Source organism: Carya illinoinensis, chromosome 5 (assembly GCF_018687715.1).
Source record: "Carya illinoinensis cultivar Pawnee chromosome 5, C.illinoinensisPawnee_v1, whole genome shotgun sequence".
NCBI classification, from domain to species: Eukaryota; Viridiplantae; Streptophyta; class Magnoliopsida; order Fagales; family Juglandaceae; genus Carya; species Carya illinoinensis.
Genome location: NC_056756.1, coordinates 26,776,775 through 26,796,834, shown reverse-complemented (window position 1 = coordinate 26,796,834; position 20,060 = coordinate 26,776,775). Strand labels below are relative to the sequence as shown.

Genomic DNA, 20,060 nt, shown 5'->3' with positions numbered 1-20,060 from the left:
AAATTCAGGCTCATTTCACGAGGTGATAGGTTGATTCTTGTTAAACATGTGTTATCTAGCATGCCTATTCATCTGATGTCAGTGATGAATGTTCTGGTTACTAGTTTTTCCAATATAAATTCTCTTCTTGCAAATTTTTTATGGGAGGAGATGGACAATAAAAGGAAGTTACATTGGCTGTTGTGGAAAAAAGTGTGTAAGCCTACAAAGGAAGGTAGTTTGGTTATTCGGGATTTTAAAGAGATGCAAAAGCCACTCCATATGAAGTTTGCTTTTTGTCTTCTATCTATCAACAATTTGTGGACTGGTTTTTTTCGAGCCAAGTATTTCTGTAAAGCGCATGTTTTAGCATAAAATAGGTGACCCACAGACTCCCGTTTTTGGAAATCCATTCTTTCAGTCTTACCGGAAGTAATGGATAATGTGAAGGTGTTGGTCAGGGGTGGAAATGCTTCTTTTTGGTTTGATAGATGGCTATCATTGGGTTTGCTTTCTGGTAGGTTCAAGATATTGCAAATGTGAACTTACGTATTAGTGACTGTTGGATGAATAACTCTTGGAATATAGATCTTTTAAGGGATTTTGTTGATGTTGACACGGTAACATAAATTATACAAAATGTACTGGCTGGAAAAAGGGGATTGAATATAGTTGTCTGGAAGCCATCCCTTGATGGAAAATTCTCTACTACTGTAGCATAGGAGGTTATCCGGAACAAAGGGCATTTATTTCTAGGATATGGATGGTTTTGGCATAATAGTTTGCCTAAACGGATATCTATTTGCATGTGGAGGATTTGGTTTAATTCATTGGCTATGGATGAGCAAATTCAGAACAAAGGAGTCTCATTAGCTTCTGCCTATGATTGTTGCTCAAGGCGTCAAACGGAAAGCATCAATCATATTTTTTCCTAGGGTGAGATTGCGGCTTAGGTATGGTTTTATGCATGTATAGAAATGGGGCTTCCATCGACACAACATTGGTCATGGAAAACCAAAGTTTTGCACTAGTTTAATTATGCCAATAAGTCTTCCATCAAGGGTACGCTTATTGGTTTAACTCCTTGTTTAATTGCTTGGTGCCTTTAGAAGAGAAGATGTAAAGTGAGAATGGAGGGGAAGTCTGAAAATGTTGGACAGGTTTGGCAAGCTGTACGGATATGGATTAAATTATTGGGTGATAATCTTTACTCAGCCCGAAAAGTCTCGAATCACGATAGAGCTATTTTTGATAATTTTCAGTTACAATGTCCTAGCAATGCTTCTAGACCAAGAAAAATAATAAATGGCCTAGGCCCCCAGCGGGTTGGTTTAAGCTCAATTGCGATAGTAGTTGTCAAGGTAATCCCAGAAATACAGGAGGTGGTGGCATAATAAGAGATAATAATGGCATAGTGAAAGGGGGTTTCTCTACTCATTTCGAACATGGCACTAATAATAGTGCAAAATTAAAGGCCATTATGGAAGGTATTCGGCTGTGTAAATGGCTTCATATGGATAATATTATTATTGAAAGTGACTCAAAAATTGTTGTCGATTGGATACGTAAGGGGAGGTGTACGCTGTGGTATCTCAGAGATTTTTGGGAAGAATTATGTAGGGAGTTGAGGGGAACGAACTACATGGTTGTACACCAATTCTGGGAAGCAAACTATGCGGCAGATTTTTTAGCACGTGAAGGAGAAATGGGGAGAACAAAAATTTATGATAGCATTCAAAGAGGCCCTCGGCTTTTAAAAGGTATTATCCGGATTGATTATCTAGGTCTTCCTTTTCGTTTTTAATTGTCTATAGGTTTGCTCATAGTTTTTTTTTGGCTGGGTTTGTGTTGGTTTTTATAGGCATGTTTAGACTTAATTTCTTTCCTTTACATAGGCCTGTTTAGTTCCTTTCGTTTTTCTCTTATAGGCTTGTTTAGATTGGCGTCTTTTTCTGGTTTTATTTTCTTTGTTTGTTTGGTTTGGTTTTGGGAGGTCCTATAGTTCTTTATTTGTTAACTCCCAGAGGCTGGTTCTGTAACCACGGTTTTCCTCCGCCACAAGTGAGGGTTTTTTTTTTTATAAACTTGGGATGGGGCTACTATTAGACATGTGGCTACAGGCTCTTCAAAAAAAAACTTTGTAAAAGCTCATGTTTGCATAGTAGTATACGTTCTCTACTTACTAAGTTGTTGAAAACTCATTCCTTATCTCTACAATATTTTTCATATAATTTGAATATTTCAGCAGAGGATCAAGATTAAGAAGCGTGAGTGAGATGATTTAAGCATGGTGGATTAAGCATAGAAGGTTTCTATGAGTATTAGCGAATTTTAAGTAATTTTGTCATGTTCTGATGATGTGGTATGTTGAGAGGTTGACATTTATATTAAGACTTTGTGGTGTTATTAGTTAATTATTTTGGAATAGTTGGTTTAAAACATTGAGATCTATGTATAATTGGGAATTTGGAATTGGTGAGATATGATTTTAAGGAATAAGAAGTAACTCTCTGACCCATCCGGGATCTGGGCGTTACACCTCTAGGTTAAGATGATATCACTTGTCAAATTGTAACTCCATTGCCAGGCCCACTCTGGATATTACCCTTAAGATGGGGTGTGGGCTCTGCGTATGACACTACCACTCTTATGACCAGTTTTCGTATTACTTCAGAAAGCTCTCATGTCTGCTCTAATTTGTCCTAGACCGTTGCTCGCCTTGGGTGGGTAGCTCTTGTTTCATTAGAGCCATCAATGTCTTCAGCTCCTCGTTCTTAGGCGACTTTTCTTGCTCGCCTACCATAAGGCGAGACACTCATCTCCACCTCGTGTTGGGATGTGTTTGTTGGGCCTTGCACAAGCTACTTGCTCGTCCAAATGTTAGACTAGCTGCACTTTGCAACTATCGCAACTATTTTCTTCACCAAACTAATGAAGTGTTGCTCATTTTTCTTTCCACTCAACACCATTTATGGTCTGTCCCCTTGCATTGGTGGGGCCCTCACACCTTAACCAAGAACCAACCAGTTTTATTGCATCAATCACTAAGATCAAGCTTGCTCTGCCACCAACTCTATCCAATCCTTATCCATATCCTTAAGCTGCCGAGAACCATACCTAAGATAGCCATAAGTCATAAAAGAGAAACAAACATTTCTTAGTACTTTTCTAACTCCCTTTTACCTCTCATGAACTAAAGTGATTGATGGTGTTGTGTTTTGTATGCTTGGGCAAAGAAAGTTATTATGCATTTGTATTGGTTTGTAATTTGGAAATATGTATGTATTATCAAGAGGCATATAAATTGAGTAAAGTATTTATGAAGGTTGAGTGGATAAATTTTATGCATATTGGATATGATCATTGTAATATGAAGTTTACATGATTATATGGTTGTGTGAATTGTGTTATATGTTTGGATGTAAGAAAATGAATGGAACTTGAGTTAAGGTTAGATTGAATGGTGCACGTATGAAGGAAGGGTAATGTATATATAGTTTGGATCTCTTGGTGTAGTGGGATTAAGTGTAAAGCTTCAAATGCTTGGATGTTAAAGTAAAGCATGGGAGCTCACTCTATAAATTAGAATTGAAGTGTGGTATATGTCGAAGGGTATAAGGGGAGTATAAGACCATGATGTTAGACATAAGTATTGGAAATGTGTGACCTCAATGGGGTTCTAAGTCATAGTCTTGAAGTTGAAGAAAATGAAGCTAAGGAAGGTAAAGTAGAGTTAGGACTAGAAGATGGTGAGATCATAGTTAGAAATGAAGTTGGGTTGGATTAACAAAAATGGTTGTAGTTCAAGGATTGAATGATGGCTTGAAAGAGAATGATGGAGGTGGAAGCGTTGGTTTCTTAACCTTTAAAGTGAAGCATGGAGACTCACTTCAAAGTGTAAGGCCATGAAAGAAGTTGGAAAGATGACCCCAAATGGGTCACAAACTATGTCTTTAAATTAAGAAAATGTTGATAAAGGAATGTATGAAGAATGAATTGGTTAATTTAATTGGTCTAAATGAATGAAGTTTAAGTAAAAAAATCAATTGAAGGTTAAAACCACATGGAAGAGAAATTACTAAGAGTTGAGATTAATTTTTTTTTCTAAGTTTTAGGTTTAAGTTGCATGTAAATAAAAGAAAATTATATAAAGTTATGGATGCATGTAGGTTGCCGTCTGACACACAAATGAATAGACTGCATGAAATGAAAATGAAAAATCTAGGTAAGTATTATGTTCATACTCTTCTAGAGATTTCTAAATGATATGAACATAAACATGAAATATTTCTTTTTATGAAAATGAAATGAAATGTTTTTATTAGAAAAACGTTCTTTTATGCAATGAAAGGAAATGAAATGTTTTCTTATAAATGAAATGATGATTTATGAATTTATACTATTAATGTTTGGAGGTATATGTATGTAATGGCCTTTCTTTGGCAACCCCTGTTTATGCATCTCTATAATAAATGTATGCACAATGAAATTAATGTATATGCAGTATTTATTATCCTTATGATTCATGAAATGAAATGATGATGTGAAATGAAATGGACTGATCAATGAAATGAAAAGAAAGAAAATGAAATGATTGAAATAAATGAATGAAATAAAAAAAGAAAGGAAGGAAAATGAATGTTTTAAAATATAAAGCTACGTAACGGCTTATGACTAAATGAATGATGACACCAATGGACTGGATAAATTGTATTGCTAGGTAATTAATACTGGTAGTGTAACCAATGATGCTTCCTAACTAAAAGGGACTCCAAACCTATGGACATGGGCGAAGTCTAAATCCAGAAGACCACTAACCCTAACATACAAGGCATAACAGAGTGTATAGGCTAATGGAAAGAGATAACAGTTAAATTGGATGTTGTGAAATAATTTAGCTCTTTATGAAGAAGTGTATAAGATGTGGGAAATGTTTTTATGAGGAATGAAAAACTTTTTAAAGAACCCACTTTGTAATGATTTCTGAGGAAAGAAATGTTGTATGTAAAGTAGGTAGAGGAGTAAAGAATGTATGAATGAAAACATATGCTAATATATGTTTCTAGTATGAAATACTACTACCAAGTATTTGACTCATTTTGTTATTATGTATTCCCCTCTCAAAAATGAAATGAGGACAAAATATTAGGACAAACATGGTTCAAGGAAGAGGTGACAAAAGCCTAAGAATGTTTTATGTAATGTGTAAACTCATATTTTGTAAAAGGACTTTGCAATTTGATTTAATGAATTGTATTGTAAACTCTCTTAAATTTATAAAGCGGGTTTCAATTTTTAACTATAAAATCTTTTATGGGGAGTAGATGAAAAGTTTTAAAAACTTCAATAATTCCCATCTTATTTTCTAGAACTTCATAAAGTCTCACTACAGAGATGGGCATTAGAAGAAGAGTAACAAAGGAAATATTGCCCAAGGCACACAAAGCACATATATCTTAATAAAGGCAAAGTGCTTGTGCTACATAACCAAGTAGAAAAAGGAAGTACAGAGGCGCAATGACATTTAAAGAAAAAGGAAGTCATTCCTTGCTGGTGGGAGCTTCTAGTGATGCAAGCATCGCTAACAAAGATGAGAACGGAGTATCTCAGAAAGAGTCAAGGATCCTGTCGACACCTATTTGATCAATTCTTGCCAATGTCCCCTTGGTAGGGCAGACAGTGGGAAATAATAGAGTAGAGACATCGATTTGGGGATGGGCCATCATGATATGATCTAGACATGGATTCAATCCAAGACTATACATCCCAAAGTCTTTGTTGTGGACTAAGATGACCTCGGGCATTTGAGTAACCAGGCGATTCACTAAGGCTAGAATGCTCAAAATCACATTGCAGCTTCTCTACCTTCACCTTTTGTTCCTCCAACTTCTCCTTGTGCGTCTCCACACACGGTGTTAAATTCATTATTATCTCAATCTATTCACGAGATACATCTTCGGCACTATCCTGCTCGATTTGGCACTCTAGGAGCTTGTGTTTTTTCTCTCTCAATTTCCTCATCGAAGTAAGGTTTTGGTATTTTAGGAGGCTGACGAACAAGCTAGCTCCTTGTTACTCGCCCTCAAGGCCACATGGCCTCCTTTTCCCTTGGCCACCAACTTCCTATTTCTTTTTCGCTCTTCCTCGAACAAGGCCTCTATAGCGGACACTTCAGAAGATAGCCTTGCGACAATCCCTAGAAGCTTCCACATGGAATGTTTGCTTGATTGAGCATCGCCCTTATCATGAGAGCTAGCCTCACCATATCCACCCTAGTCATGCAAGCCAACTAGGGCTATAAATAAACCAATCTGTTTGATAGCTCGCTCGGTACTAGCTCGGTTAAACTTGAATCGAACTCGACTCGTGAAAAAATAAAAATAAAAATAAAAAAAAAAAACTCATTCGTTAAAGTAGATACTCATTCGATTTGTAAATGACACATACTCGACAAAACTCGACTCGACTCGACTAAGGCTCGTTTAAGCTCGCTCGTTTATGCTCGAGTCAACTCGTTAGCTCAACTCAATTAAAACTCATTCATATATTAATAAATATATACATACACCTATGCATGTATATATGTATTAGCTAATAATATAAGCATACCACTTTTATAATTAAATATATAATATTTATTCTAATTACTTATGTCTATATAGTAAATATACTCATAGGTATATTTAATAATTTGTATAATAATTAGTTGATAAAATTAAATAATTTCATATACTAGTATGTGGGAACCATATATGAAATAGATATATTCTATTATATTAAGCATATGTATTAATAATATATATAGGCATATAATATATTGTTATTTTGGATAAATATCAATTAGTTAGATATTAATTATTTATAAATTTTTTTAAATTTTATAATTTAATAGAGATTCTACTTGTTAGTTGTATAAATTTAATATTAGTTCTTATTTATTTATTTATTTATTTTTATTAATTATTAAATTTTATTTAAAAAAAAATTCAAGCTCGAGCTTGGCTCGACTCGAACTCGTTTGTGGAACGAGATCGAGCTCGAGTTGAGGTTTTAGCTTATTGAGTCAAGTTCGAACAAAAAATTAAAAAAAATCTTGACCTCGAGCTTGAGTATTTTGAGTCGAGCCGAACTCGGCAAGCCAAAACTCGACTCGGCTCGGCTCGGCTCAATTACAGCCCTAAAGCCAACTTCTAAATCAATGACAATCCTTTAAGGAGGGTCAACCTCTAGAAGCATGAAGGAACCCTAAAGGATTGCTTGCCAGCTTGCAACTCTATTGGTGATTTGGAACTCATCTTGAGGAGCTCAACACCTTTACAAATCAAAGACATCACAAGATCATCCTGGCCATCCCTAGAGATAAGGTTACTCGCTAGAAAACTGGCTTTGCTAGTCCCCACTTGGATCATTACTGAGGCCTTTAACATTTTCCTCTTCTTTGAAGAGTTGTGGTATCCCCTTCATCACAATATTGATGGGCAGGAGTGTCAGCCTTTGGTCAAGGGTGAGCTGATGGTCCCGCAGAATACTCTAGTAGTGCCAAAAGGGGGAACCTAAATTTCAATCTACCCAACACATAATTCTTCTTTAGGGGGCAACTTGAGAATGAAATATTTGATTTTGGTTTGTTTCCCCATTACTTCCTCATGGGAAAGGACCTTTGTCACTACAAATATGAAAACAACACAAGAGACATTACCCAAAGCCTGGTATTTGGAATAGAAATTAGTTTAATCAAGGAGTAATTATTGGCATGCAGATCTACCATGTCAATGATGTTATATATTTGAATAACATCATGTACTTTTTTAACAAGCTGTTTGATGGTTCTTCAAATAATTTTTACAACCAAATTAATTACGAGAAATATCCATTGGGTGCATTTCTAGAATATGTCAGATATACATTTGTAGGGATGGATGCTTTGGTCTGAGTTTTTGCCAAAATAATTTGGACAAAAACTATGGTGTGTGAATAATAGGAAAAATCCCCAAGATCTAATACCCTTTTCTTAGAACTACCAAACAAAAAGTAGAGGGAGCCTCTATGGTGGATACATTGCCATGGTAGTTGCATGCTTAATGAGCTTGGGCTGGGAAAAAAATACCTCCACTGATCTATCATGGTTGATTGAATGCCAAACCCAAATCTAGGTAGAAATATCGTAGTGCTTCGGGATCCTTCCTCGCAGGGGACCAATCACTTAAACTTCCGATGCATATGTGGGAATTTTTTTCAGAGAAGAAGTTACACTAGATTTACACAGGTTTAAGAAAGGATATGCGAAATTTTCCAGCAAAAATAAAATTGATAGAAGTTCCTAACAATTATTGGGAACAAACCAGGGTGAAGGGGAAGAGAGAGGTGTAGAGGTACCTTTGGTGCATGAAAGACAGTCCACAAGATGTCGATTGATGATCTGCAGCTTCGAAACAAGATAGCTCAGCAATCACTTGGTGTCCGTATTAAACCGTAGGTAAAGGAAGAAGGATTGGAAATCGGGAATGGAGAGTGGAGGAGGGAGAGGAGGTGAGAAGGGAATTAGTAGCGTTGAAGAAGAAGGTCTTGTTTGATATGAAAAGGGATTGAGGCTAGCAAGATCAAAGATGGGGTTTTTAGGATGGCAAATGGGAGAAAATAAAATAGTTTTGAGGAAGACAAGGAGGTCGGCCAATCACCTCCGGTGGACGAGTCTGCGAGACCAAGGAATCTGAGCAGAAAAACTTTGTCGTGTATAAAGCTCCACCTGCCATGGAATCTTGATTTGTCTTCTGTTTGGTAGGGAAATTGAATATGGGTTGAATGGAGAAGAAGAATGTGAGATTAAGGTGTGTATGAGTGTTGAAATACTCTCAACACTTATCAACATATTCCACTACTATTTATTATTTTATTATTATTTTTTACATACTTTTAACTACTATTCAATATTCTATTATTACTTTTCACCTACTTTTCCACTACTATTCACAACATACATCAACACTTCTCAACACCCAAACTAGGGCTAAGCACTGACTGATCAGAGTCAGTACTATGGCCCTCCGACTACAACTCCAACTTTGTCGGAGGCTGAATCCAACCTTCGACTCTGACTCCGATTGCTATAGACTCCGATTCGACTCCGACTCCGACTTGTTGGAGCAGAGTCAGAGTTGAGATTTTTCGTTGGGCTTTTTTATTGGACTTTTTTCCTTAACCCATTTGACATTTCAAACTCATAATTTTAGAATTTAATCGGATTTGGGTTTTTATATCAATTTTTTTAAAAAAATATAATTTCAGATTTTTAATTTATTTAACCAAATTTATTGTAAAAAGAAATCATTCACACTAGGATCCTTCATTCTTAGAACCTGATACACATTACACACATTAAAATCCTGGACATTATAAAATAAAACTCAATTCAAACTTGCAATAAGAAATTTTCCAACTATGATACACGTTAAAAATACATAACTAAAATTACAATTTAAAATCATTCATTCAAAATTACAAATTAAAAATACATAACCAAAATTATTAACTAAAATCATTCATACAAAATTACAAGTTAAAAACACGTAACCAAATCTAGCATCTCCATGCTATTGTCATTTCAACAACAACAAACAAAATAACACAAAGCCAACAACACATGGTCTACCATCATTTAACCCATCCAAATTTCATCATTTTCTATCCTCCCCAATATCCAACCAACTCATGTTTCATTATCCATCAACAAGTTCTAATTCCATCAAGAAGTTACAATTTACAACAAAAGAACCAATACAAATTACAATGAATGTCATTCCAACTTGTGCTTGAAGAAAAAGGAACAAAATTAGTGAAGAAATAAGATACTATATAAATTTATAAAATAAAGAAAACAAAATTGAAATAAGATACCATAAACAAAATTGTCAATCATCTTCACGAAGTATGCTGGCCATAAAAGTTGCTAATTCTACATCAAGATATTAAATTATAGGAGATTAGTATCACAAAATGTCAAAATCAACTTATATAACAACTTAAAAAATCTGTAAATACATTACCTGAGTCTAGCTTATAGCTCTCTGCACATCAATAGCTTCCGAATAATTTTGACTCAAGCATATAGGAGTGAACTTCAACCAGTTTTACAAGCATACAAGAGCCTCTACAGTTCTAGGAGCCAAAGAACTCCTAAACGGATCCAGGACACAGCCTCTTGTGCTAAATGCTGACTCAGATGCAACGGTGGTGATCGGAATGGCTAAGATATTTTTTGCCATTAGAGCAATGATTGGATACTTGGTGGAGTTGACTTTTTACCAAATTTAAATTTCGAAACTCCCTGTAGGAATCTCAATGCTCTCCAACAAATACCGTTCTAACTTTTGACTTAAAATTTAGAAACTCCCTGTTGGAATCTCAATGCTCTCCAACAAATACAGTTCTAACTCCGACTTAAAATTTAGAAACTCCCTATAGCAGTACTACTCCATGATTTCTTGTTTTCAATATGCAATCATTTATAGCTTGATTAAAAGAATAATAATTAAATTATGTGTCCTCTCTTATTTGTGATGTTTTGTCTCCATCATGTCAAGATAATTAAGAAACAATAATTATATTCTATATGATTACTTCTTGATTATATTATGGCCACCATAAAAATATAATATACATACAAGCCTAAATGGGAAGACAAGTGGTATGTACCCAGATTATTTCTAAAGAAAACAACATACACCTCATATTTCTAATTAGGGTACAAGGTGACACAAGCCAACTTAATTTTTGACATTTCAATGTCTTTTTGCTTCGAATTTAAAAGAAAAATAGTAAGTTCATGCTATTATTTATTGGGGGTAATGTCACAATAGGACTTTACAATTTACAAGCATTATAATTTAATACATCAGATTGATCAAAAGTCATTACATTTAGAACATGACGATAAGAGAAACCTTAATGATTAAAAGTGTCTGAACCGCATTAATTTGATGGAATATCAAATAATTTATGGATCCACAATTTCTTATATAATATGCAAAATGTCATGACATATGATAAAGGGAATGAAACCTACCTACCTACTTTATATGTAGTCATTTTTGTCTCCCATCATCATTCCATCATTCCAATATGCAGTACATGTGGTTCACTTGAGTCTTTTCTCAAACACCTTCCAGCCATTTAAACCCCTAAAAACCAGATCAACCTTGCGCTTATATAAACCCATAAAATTCTGTACTTGAACGGAAAAGAAATGAAACCAAGGAGGTGAGTATTAAGTCTGTTTCGATAAATGAAAACAAAAGTACCCGAAAGCTTTAAAGAAACCTTAATATCTCTTATCAGCCACTCAAAAAGAAAAATATATACCAGAAAATTTGAGAAAACAAGCAAAATCATTTCCCATTACAGGAAAGGCAAAAAAACTCTGTTTCTCTTTGATCTCTTGGATCCAAACAGAGAGATGGGTTGGCTAATGGAGAAAGTGAGAGATGTGTATCAATAGAGAGAAAAGAGAGATGGATAAGAGGGATAGATGGAGACTTACCTTAATGATGAAACTGCAACTGACGATAGCTAAGGACTGCGATGGCACAAAAGGAGAGTGAGAGAACGATGAAGAGAAGCTTGGGTTTTTGTATATTGGGCAATCTGAATTTGGGAACTGGGTCTGGGCAGTGGGGACTAGGGGAGTGGACTGTGGGGAGAAATGCCGAGCAGCTGAAGTGCAATTCTATAGGCCAAAACGGGCCCTTCTCATTATGTTTTTGGGCTTTTTAATTTTTATATATCCAAATCCTAAATTAAATTCTATTTTAAAAAATATTAAATTAAATTTCAATCTTTAAAGTTTGTTATCAACTTATCAATTATCATTCTATTTATGATTTTTATAATTATAATTTTTTTCATCACTCAATTTAATTGTTAGTATTGATTAATGAAAGTTATTAATCGTGTTGTTGTACTATAGTATTGATTATTGACAATTACATGCTATAATCTATCACTCTATACTCTATAGGCCTGTACTATTGTGATTAATAATATGTAATACTAATTTATAATAGCTTAAGTGTAATAACTAGTATTATATATTAGTATAATAGTATTGCAAACTTACATGTCGTGGTAAATTACTAAATTTATAGATTATTAGTGTTTGTATATCAGTATTATTGAAATTAAATAACTTATATAAGTTAAGTTATACTTATACTTATATAGAATATATATAATGAATGTTTTATTAGTCATACACTATTATTAGTCAATTTCGTCTACTTATATTATTTAGGGAAAAAACTAGCTTATAATAATTAATATAATCAATACTTTAGTTATTATAAATTAGTATTACATGTTATTATAAATTTATTATTTATATGTTAGTGTTTATCCATTAGTGTTACATGTTATTATATATTAGTATTACAATGTTACATGTTATTATGCATTTTAGTATTTATACATTATTATTACATGTAACACACATATTTATACATTAGAAATTTAGTTTTACTGTGTTACATGGTAGTAATATTGAAATAGCATGAGCCATGATGTGATGTTTACATATACTAAATTATTATTAGTCAATTTAGTCTAGATATTATAGTATAAATATATTATTTTATAATAATTAACCCATGTAGCTATGCTAGTATATTATTGAGTTTAACTAACTATATAAGATATAGTTATATAAAATCTATATAATTAACTTTAATTATTATACATAAGTATTACAAGCTATTATAAATTTATTATTTATATATTAGTGTTATATGTTATATTATACATTAGTATTACAATGTTACATGTTATTAAGCATTTTAGTATCTATACATTATTATTACATGTTATTATATTTATATTTATATGATTAATATATGGAAAAACACATAAATTTTTATAAAATATGTACATTATTGGAGTCGGAATCGGAGTTAGAGTCGGAGCATCCGAGTCGAGTCAGATTAGAGTTGGAGTTTGCTCCGCCTCCCCTCCGACTCTGAATTTCCACGAAGAAAAACTCCTACTCCAGCTCTAACTTGTCGGAGCTGGAGCAGAGTTAGAGCGGAGTCAAGGTTAGAGTTGGATTTTCAGATTTTTGCTCAGCCTTAACCCAAACCCAACCTAAAATGACCTGCGCAAAACGATAGGATTTGAGAAATAAGCGATGCCTTTAGGCACCCCGTTAATAAAATCTACCATTACAAAGTTTCATTATTGAGGAAAGCAACCGTCACAACATAAAACTATTAGTTGCGATAACAACACCTGTCACAATAGCCCACAAATCGCTACAACAAATAAAATAATTACCACAGGGGTAATTTATCTCTGTTCTTCCTTAAATTCAATGGAAAAGTTGTTATCATCGTGACTAAACATTATTAGAGGTAATATTTTTACAACAAAATTTAAATTGCTATAATAGGCCTTTTTTTCTTATAGTGGTTATGAATGCATGCGAATGCATGCTTATGTGGTATGTTTGACCTGGTACTCAATTTTGTTGAGGTGTTACATCTTTGTTGTGTGGCTAGCTAACTGTTTTATTTGGTAATTTGTGGAGAAAATCATCAATTTTTGTGCATTATGGCACAAATTGAAAAAAGAAAAAAGATGATACGCATGCGCATATATACGTACATACATATATATATAATATATTCTAGGTCAGGAGCACATCTAAAACACATTTGTGTAATTGGGTTAAATAGGTTTTTTACAAAAATAATATGGTTTTAAAAAAAAAAATTAATTAATGAATAATTTAATGCATAGAAACAAAAAAACAAACTTTAGTAAATATCTTTGGAAAATGGTAGGTTTGTAAGTATAATAATTATATATTTAGATACATTAGAAAATTTAAAAAAAAAATATTAGTTCAAAATTAAAGTCAAGATACATTAGAATAACATATACAAATAAAAATAACATCATTACCACTACAATAAATACTACCATCACACTCAAAGAACGCATAAGATTTGAGATTTTTTTGGAATGTTGGACGATAAATCCAAATCATGTGTTTTGATTTTTTTTTTTTTTTAATTTCGACATATTTGAACAGATCTTGTCCAGATCTAAGTGTTTTTCTTTGTGGAGGTTTTTTTTCGTTTTGTTCTTATTGTTCTTTATTGCCATTTTTTTCCTACAAATCTGAACTTTATACTCGGATTAAGATCAAGTGTTTTAGGGAAACATGTGAGAGGGTGGGTTTGAGGGGGTAGGTAGAGAGGCAGACATCGGAGAGTGGAGGGGAGAGGTTTGAGATGAGAGGAGATAGAGAATCGGGAATGGCAGAGAAAGAGGTAAAAAAAAACAAGACAATTGTATCTCTAAAACAAGAAAGTAACAAACTTAACGAAAAAACAAAAAAAAATTGCTATTGAAGATACAACCTTGCTTGTTTTTGCAGATGAGTTGGATAAGATTAAATAAGTCAAAATGAGATGAGTTAAAATAAAAGTTGAAAGTTGAATAAAATATTATTAGAATATATTTTTGTTTTGAGATTTGAAAAAATTGAATTGTTTATTTTATTTCGTGTGAAAATTTAAAAAAATTGTAATAATTAAATGAGATGAGATTAGAATAGTTGTGAAAAAAAAGAGGCTAACTTTGTTAAAGTGCTGCATGGCATGCAAAAAGAGCCACAAACATGATAGCCCACACACTTACCAAAAGTGCTCTTACCCCCATTTGGATTGCAAGATGATCTCATTTTATCTCGACATTCAAACACCACCAACACAGATACTTTTAAATTTTCAATTTTCAATTTTTTCATCTAATCATTACAACATTCCCAAACTTCAAAACAAAACACACAAAAAAATTCAATTTTTTCATATTTCAAAATAAAAATAATATTAGAAAATTATTTTTAACAATATTTTAACTTTATAATATTTTTATTTAACTTTTTCTCTCTCATTTCCCAAAACCCCATAAAACATCTTAACTTAAATCATTTTATTACTATTCACAAACTATTTCACTAATATTCACAAATTTCTCATCTCATATATTCTCAACATCCAAACGAAGTTAATTTATTTATGTTAATGTCTATATTGAAAAATCTCTTGACATTTAACATATTGTTGATCAAGAAAGGTTATGTTGTTTATCAATATATATGTATTCATTTTTTAAAAAAAAATGGAAAAACATTAATGGGGGGAGCTAAACTTTGATATATTCATTAAAATAAATTCTTCTCTCTACCATTCTCTCTGAGAAGGCAGGGGTGAAGGCAATGATTATTCTTTACCCTTTTGTGAAAGGAGTCTGTTAGTCATCGATCATCACTATAGACAATGGTGACAAGATGAAGGAGCTCGGCAATAAGTGGGACAAACTGCGGCTAACAGAGGAGGAGTACACGACCATCAAGGTGGATGAAGGTGTTTCAGTAGAGGTAAAACATAAGGAGAAATGAGTTTAGTGGGCAAAATAGTCACGGAAAGAAAAATCGAGAAGGAGATAATAGGGTTGACGATGGCAAAGGTATGGCGAATTAGCAAACCAACTTCATGCCAATAAGTCGAGAGAAACATCTTCGTGATAACCTTCGCTAATATGGCAGATAAACAGAGAGTGTGGAATGAAAAGCCATGGCTATTTGACAACTCTTTGTTAGTCCTCAATGTGTTTGACAGTTTTATTCAACCATAAAGAATGAATTTTGAGAAGGAAGTGTTGTGGGTCCATATGTACAATCTATCCCTGACGTGTATGACACATGATTGTGGGAAGAAAATAGGTAACACGATTGGGAAGTTGATGGATGTGGAACTATAGGAGGATGAAAGTGATTGGGGGATTTACTTAAGGGTATAGATTCAGGTAGATATAACAAAGTCAATTGCAAGAGGAAGGGCAATCACAATGTAGGGACGGGACTAGTTGGTGCCAATCAGGTATGAGAAATTGCTTCGCATTTATTTTACTTATGGAAGAATAGTGCATAGCTCCCAAGTGTGCATAGGGAATGGGAATCCTATGTAGACTGTAACAAAAGAATCTTGTGGCTTAGAGCAGATACAACATCAAGGAGACTGGATGGAGTGAAATATAGTGTTAAAAGCAACGATAAGAAGAGTAACCCAGCAAAGGAGAATGTAGGTAGTTCAAAACAGGATGCTAGCTTAAATCTGGCACAAGAAACATTTCCAAAAGAAATTTCAAAGCAAAATGGGTGCAAAACACTGGCAGAGGAAATGCTTTGTAAAGAAAAGGGAGTGGGAGAAGAATGTGAAGTAAAGGTGCTCAGGGTGGAATCAACCACAAACATTGTAGGAATTAGTAACAAATCAGAATGGATTAGAAGGAAAACACAGGAGCCAAAGAGTCTAGAAGCTGTTAAGGGTTCTTCTGAGGGTGAACATAAGAAGGGTGAGAGGAAAAGAAGGGGGCAGAAGAAGGAAGGGGGCAAGTGGAAAAGGAGGGCAAAGGGACTGAGGGGGTAGTAAATGAGGGAAAGTAATATGGGGATAATTCTAAAAAAGACTCATAGATGAAGACAAGGCGGAGATGAAGGAGGGGGTGAAAAAAAGCTAAAATAGATAACAAGGGAGAAGAAGATAGCTTAATAATAGAGTTGGCAGTGGCTATAAATTAGCCCTGCCAATCATAATGAAAATCCTTAGTTGAAACTGTCGGGGGATTGAAAACCCCTGAACAATTCAAGACCTTTTCCTTTTGATGAAGGAGAAGAGTCCTAGCTTAGTTTTTGTTATGGAAACTAAGTTAAAACTGGTAAGTATGAGGTTATAAAGAGGAATGTGGATCTAGAAAATTGTTTTGTGGTAGATTCAATTGGCAAGGGGGAGGTTTAGCACTGTGGTGGAAAATGGAGCTACAAGTGGAATTGATGAATTTCTCATAGAATCACATAAATGTATGGATAACTGATGAAGAGATAAAGGGCAGATGGTTATTAACGTGCTTCTATGATCAGCTTGATTCAAATAAAAGGAAAGTGGTTTGGGATGCTATTATCCTTTAAACCTAAAAATTCACTGGGGTGGTGTGTGATGGGAGACTTTAATGAGAGTTACCAATACAGAAAAAGTGGGAGGGAGGCCCAGGAAAGAACAACTAATGGCAAACTTTAGAGATGCATTGGAGAAGAGGGATCTGTTTGACATAGTGTGACGCCCCTAAATTCCACTTGGGATCGGACACACATTTGAAGCGTCAAGACATGAAACACAAGGTTACATGCTCCCGTTCATGACATATAAGATGTAATGTTCCTAACATGCATCTAGCATTATGCAATATTCATAGCGGATAATTTATTTATTCAGCAATACTATGCACCAAACTGAAATTACTCCAATTATTTAAAACATACTTCATACATAATGACATATTAAACAATTGAGATCACAATATTAATCCAAAATGGCTATGATAAAAAGAGTGCTAGAGATGCAACTTTATAGTATAAGTAATAATTTAAGCTAACTACTAAATTAACATCGATGTCGCACTGTCGCTTAGTCGATTGTGTCCAGTTGGTTAATTCTCGATTCTCCTTTAAGTCCTGTAACAAGATCTACCTTCAGGGTGGAATGGTAATTAGAGATTTGATTACAAGTCTCAGCAAGTTAACAGAAAACCTCCACATGGGTTAATGATGCATGCATGGTAGTAAAAGTATGAATGCATAATCAAAGACATAAATAATCATAACACAACTTGACATACAACATAACATAACTGACATGACATAAACTTCATGAATTGAACGTGACTTAAAAAGAACTTGATTTGAGACTTGCCTTAACATGAACTTGATCTAAAATTTCACTTAACATGAACTTGGAATCTTATTCTTTAACTGCTTAGTCTCAAATTCATGGGTGCTACATGGGTCCCATAGAGTCATGTGTCCCTGCTGATTACCGCATCACAACTCAAGTATCTAGACTAGTTATGAGTGCGTTAACACATTCTTCACAGTTGTTATGGCCCCCATGTATTGTACGTGTTACAATTGTTGTGTCTCACGTAGTGTATATGCCACAATTGTTGTGACTCCAAACTTCATACTCCACAGTTGTTGTGGCCCCATAAATTGTTGAAATGAAATGTGACTCCATCGGCATTAATGCCTGGTGTGCTTTGGTGACTAGTTAGTTAGGCCCCCACCTGCTATCTGTTGACAGTATTTCATCAACTTATAGAACTTCACACCTATTTAGACACTCCAATGTGAACAAAAGAGTTTCACTAAAATATTACCCCATCCTAACACTTAAGGTCATGATTAACATGAATAATTTAACTTGACTTGACTGTTCTCGAATTACACAAACTGTACTCGAGATAAAACGTGACTTGAATATGAAAGGATAAGAACCCTGATGTAACACAACATGACTTGAATGTAACTCAGAAGACATGGCTTACTTGAGATAAAAATATTTCGTAACATGACATAACAAGTAACAAACAATATTTCATAACATGGCATCACATGTAACAGACAACATACTTAACGTGACATACATGTAACAGTGAATATTATATTACATGACATGCATGTAACATATGACATACTTAACATGACAAACTTGCAATGTATTACAATAGGTGACAGAATATCTTGCTCAACAGATGAATAATTCATGACAGAATAAATTCTGTGTAACATATGAACATGAAATGACTTGGCGTGACATGGCATGACAAATATGTTAACATACATACATACACTATAGTTCTTTTACTTATCACCCATACATAGTAAACTACTTGTAAGTTGAAAACTAACTTACCTCGGCCTTCGCTTTTTTTGAGCAAATTCAAGTGCGATTACGAGAAACTGAAAATTATGATTTTTAAAAGTTAAAACTTAATTACTAACAATTATAAATATGAGAAATACTAACTTAGAACAAAGTTACCATTTTACTCTCTACACGTGAAAAAATGACTATTTTCTCATAACATAAGGATTTTGCATTCTAACTCCAAAAATCACCAAAATTCACATATCTCATGTAAATTTTATCTAAAACTCAAATATCAAATTAGAACAAATTTAAAATTAAACACAATTATAAAAATTCCATAGGGACCGAAACTTGCATAAGATTTTTCCCTTGATTTTTGTTGTAATTTTTTCAATTTCAAAACTAATGATCAAACCAAATTTTTGCAACAAATATTTTTCTATCCTAAGTTTAAAAATATATTTAAAACACCCAATAAAAATATGATAATCATCAATATCAAACTTTTTAGAAAAATGATTCAAACTTTTTAACTAAAAAGACAAACCCTTGAATCAAATGATTTGATCTATTTTGAAGCATCTCCAAGAACTTCAAAGAATCCAAATCTTACTTTTAACATATTCATAACATATTCTTAAGAAAAGCCATTTTTTGAATCATGAAAAAAAAAAAGAATCATCAAAATCACTTTTTGGTTTCTCTCTAAGTTCAAAAACAGATTTTTGTTTCTAACTTGTTTTGATCAACCTTTTGATCCATGACTTATAAAAACATCTTCAAACCAAAACATCAAATAGTTTAAAAAAGTGTCCTAAAATATATCTGGGCTTCAAACTCAAAATCACATGGTTAAAAAAGCAACCAAAATATAAAGTTAGCCAAGAAGATCAACACTTTGGCCTATCCGAATATCCCTTTGTATAAAATTTCGCATACTTGAAATTAACATCAAATAATCTTCAACTAACATTCGAAAATGTATATAAGAGGCTTAAGATCCTCTAATAAAATTATCAAAACCATTGGAATAGTTTTAAACTACAAAAGATCTAAACTTTCTCAAAGCATAAACTATTTTTCCTCTTCCAGTTTTTAAGTTTCTAGATTTAAGAAAATCTTTCATCAAAACCTTTAATAATGCAATAGATCCTCAACCAATAATCATATACACATGTTAACAATACTAAAATTTCAAACCAAGATCTATCCATTCTCTTGGTCAAAAATTCCTAAATATAACATACTCTCTAGTTTATCGCCTTGAATGACTTTTATGGGGTTTAAACAACATTTGACCAAACAAACCATCTTTAAATGGAA

At 33.5% G+C, this 20,060-nt stretch overlaps 1 long non-coding RNA gene across 1 annotated transcript; it reads right to left on the bottom strand.

Moving 5' to 3' along the window:
* Positions 1-9,868: 9,868 nt before the first annotated feature.
* Positions 9,869-11,700, bottom strand: LOC122311925. The gene is made up of 3 exons (XR_006242907.1): positions 11,516-11,700; positions 10,023-11,156; positions 9,869-9,931 (listed from the first exon to the last, which is right to left on the bottom strand). It is a non-coding gene; the product is annotated as an uncharacterized LOC122311925 (long non-coding RNA).
* Between the last annotated feature and the right edge of the window lie 8,360 nt (positions 11,701-20,060).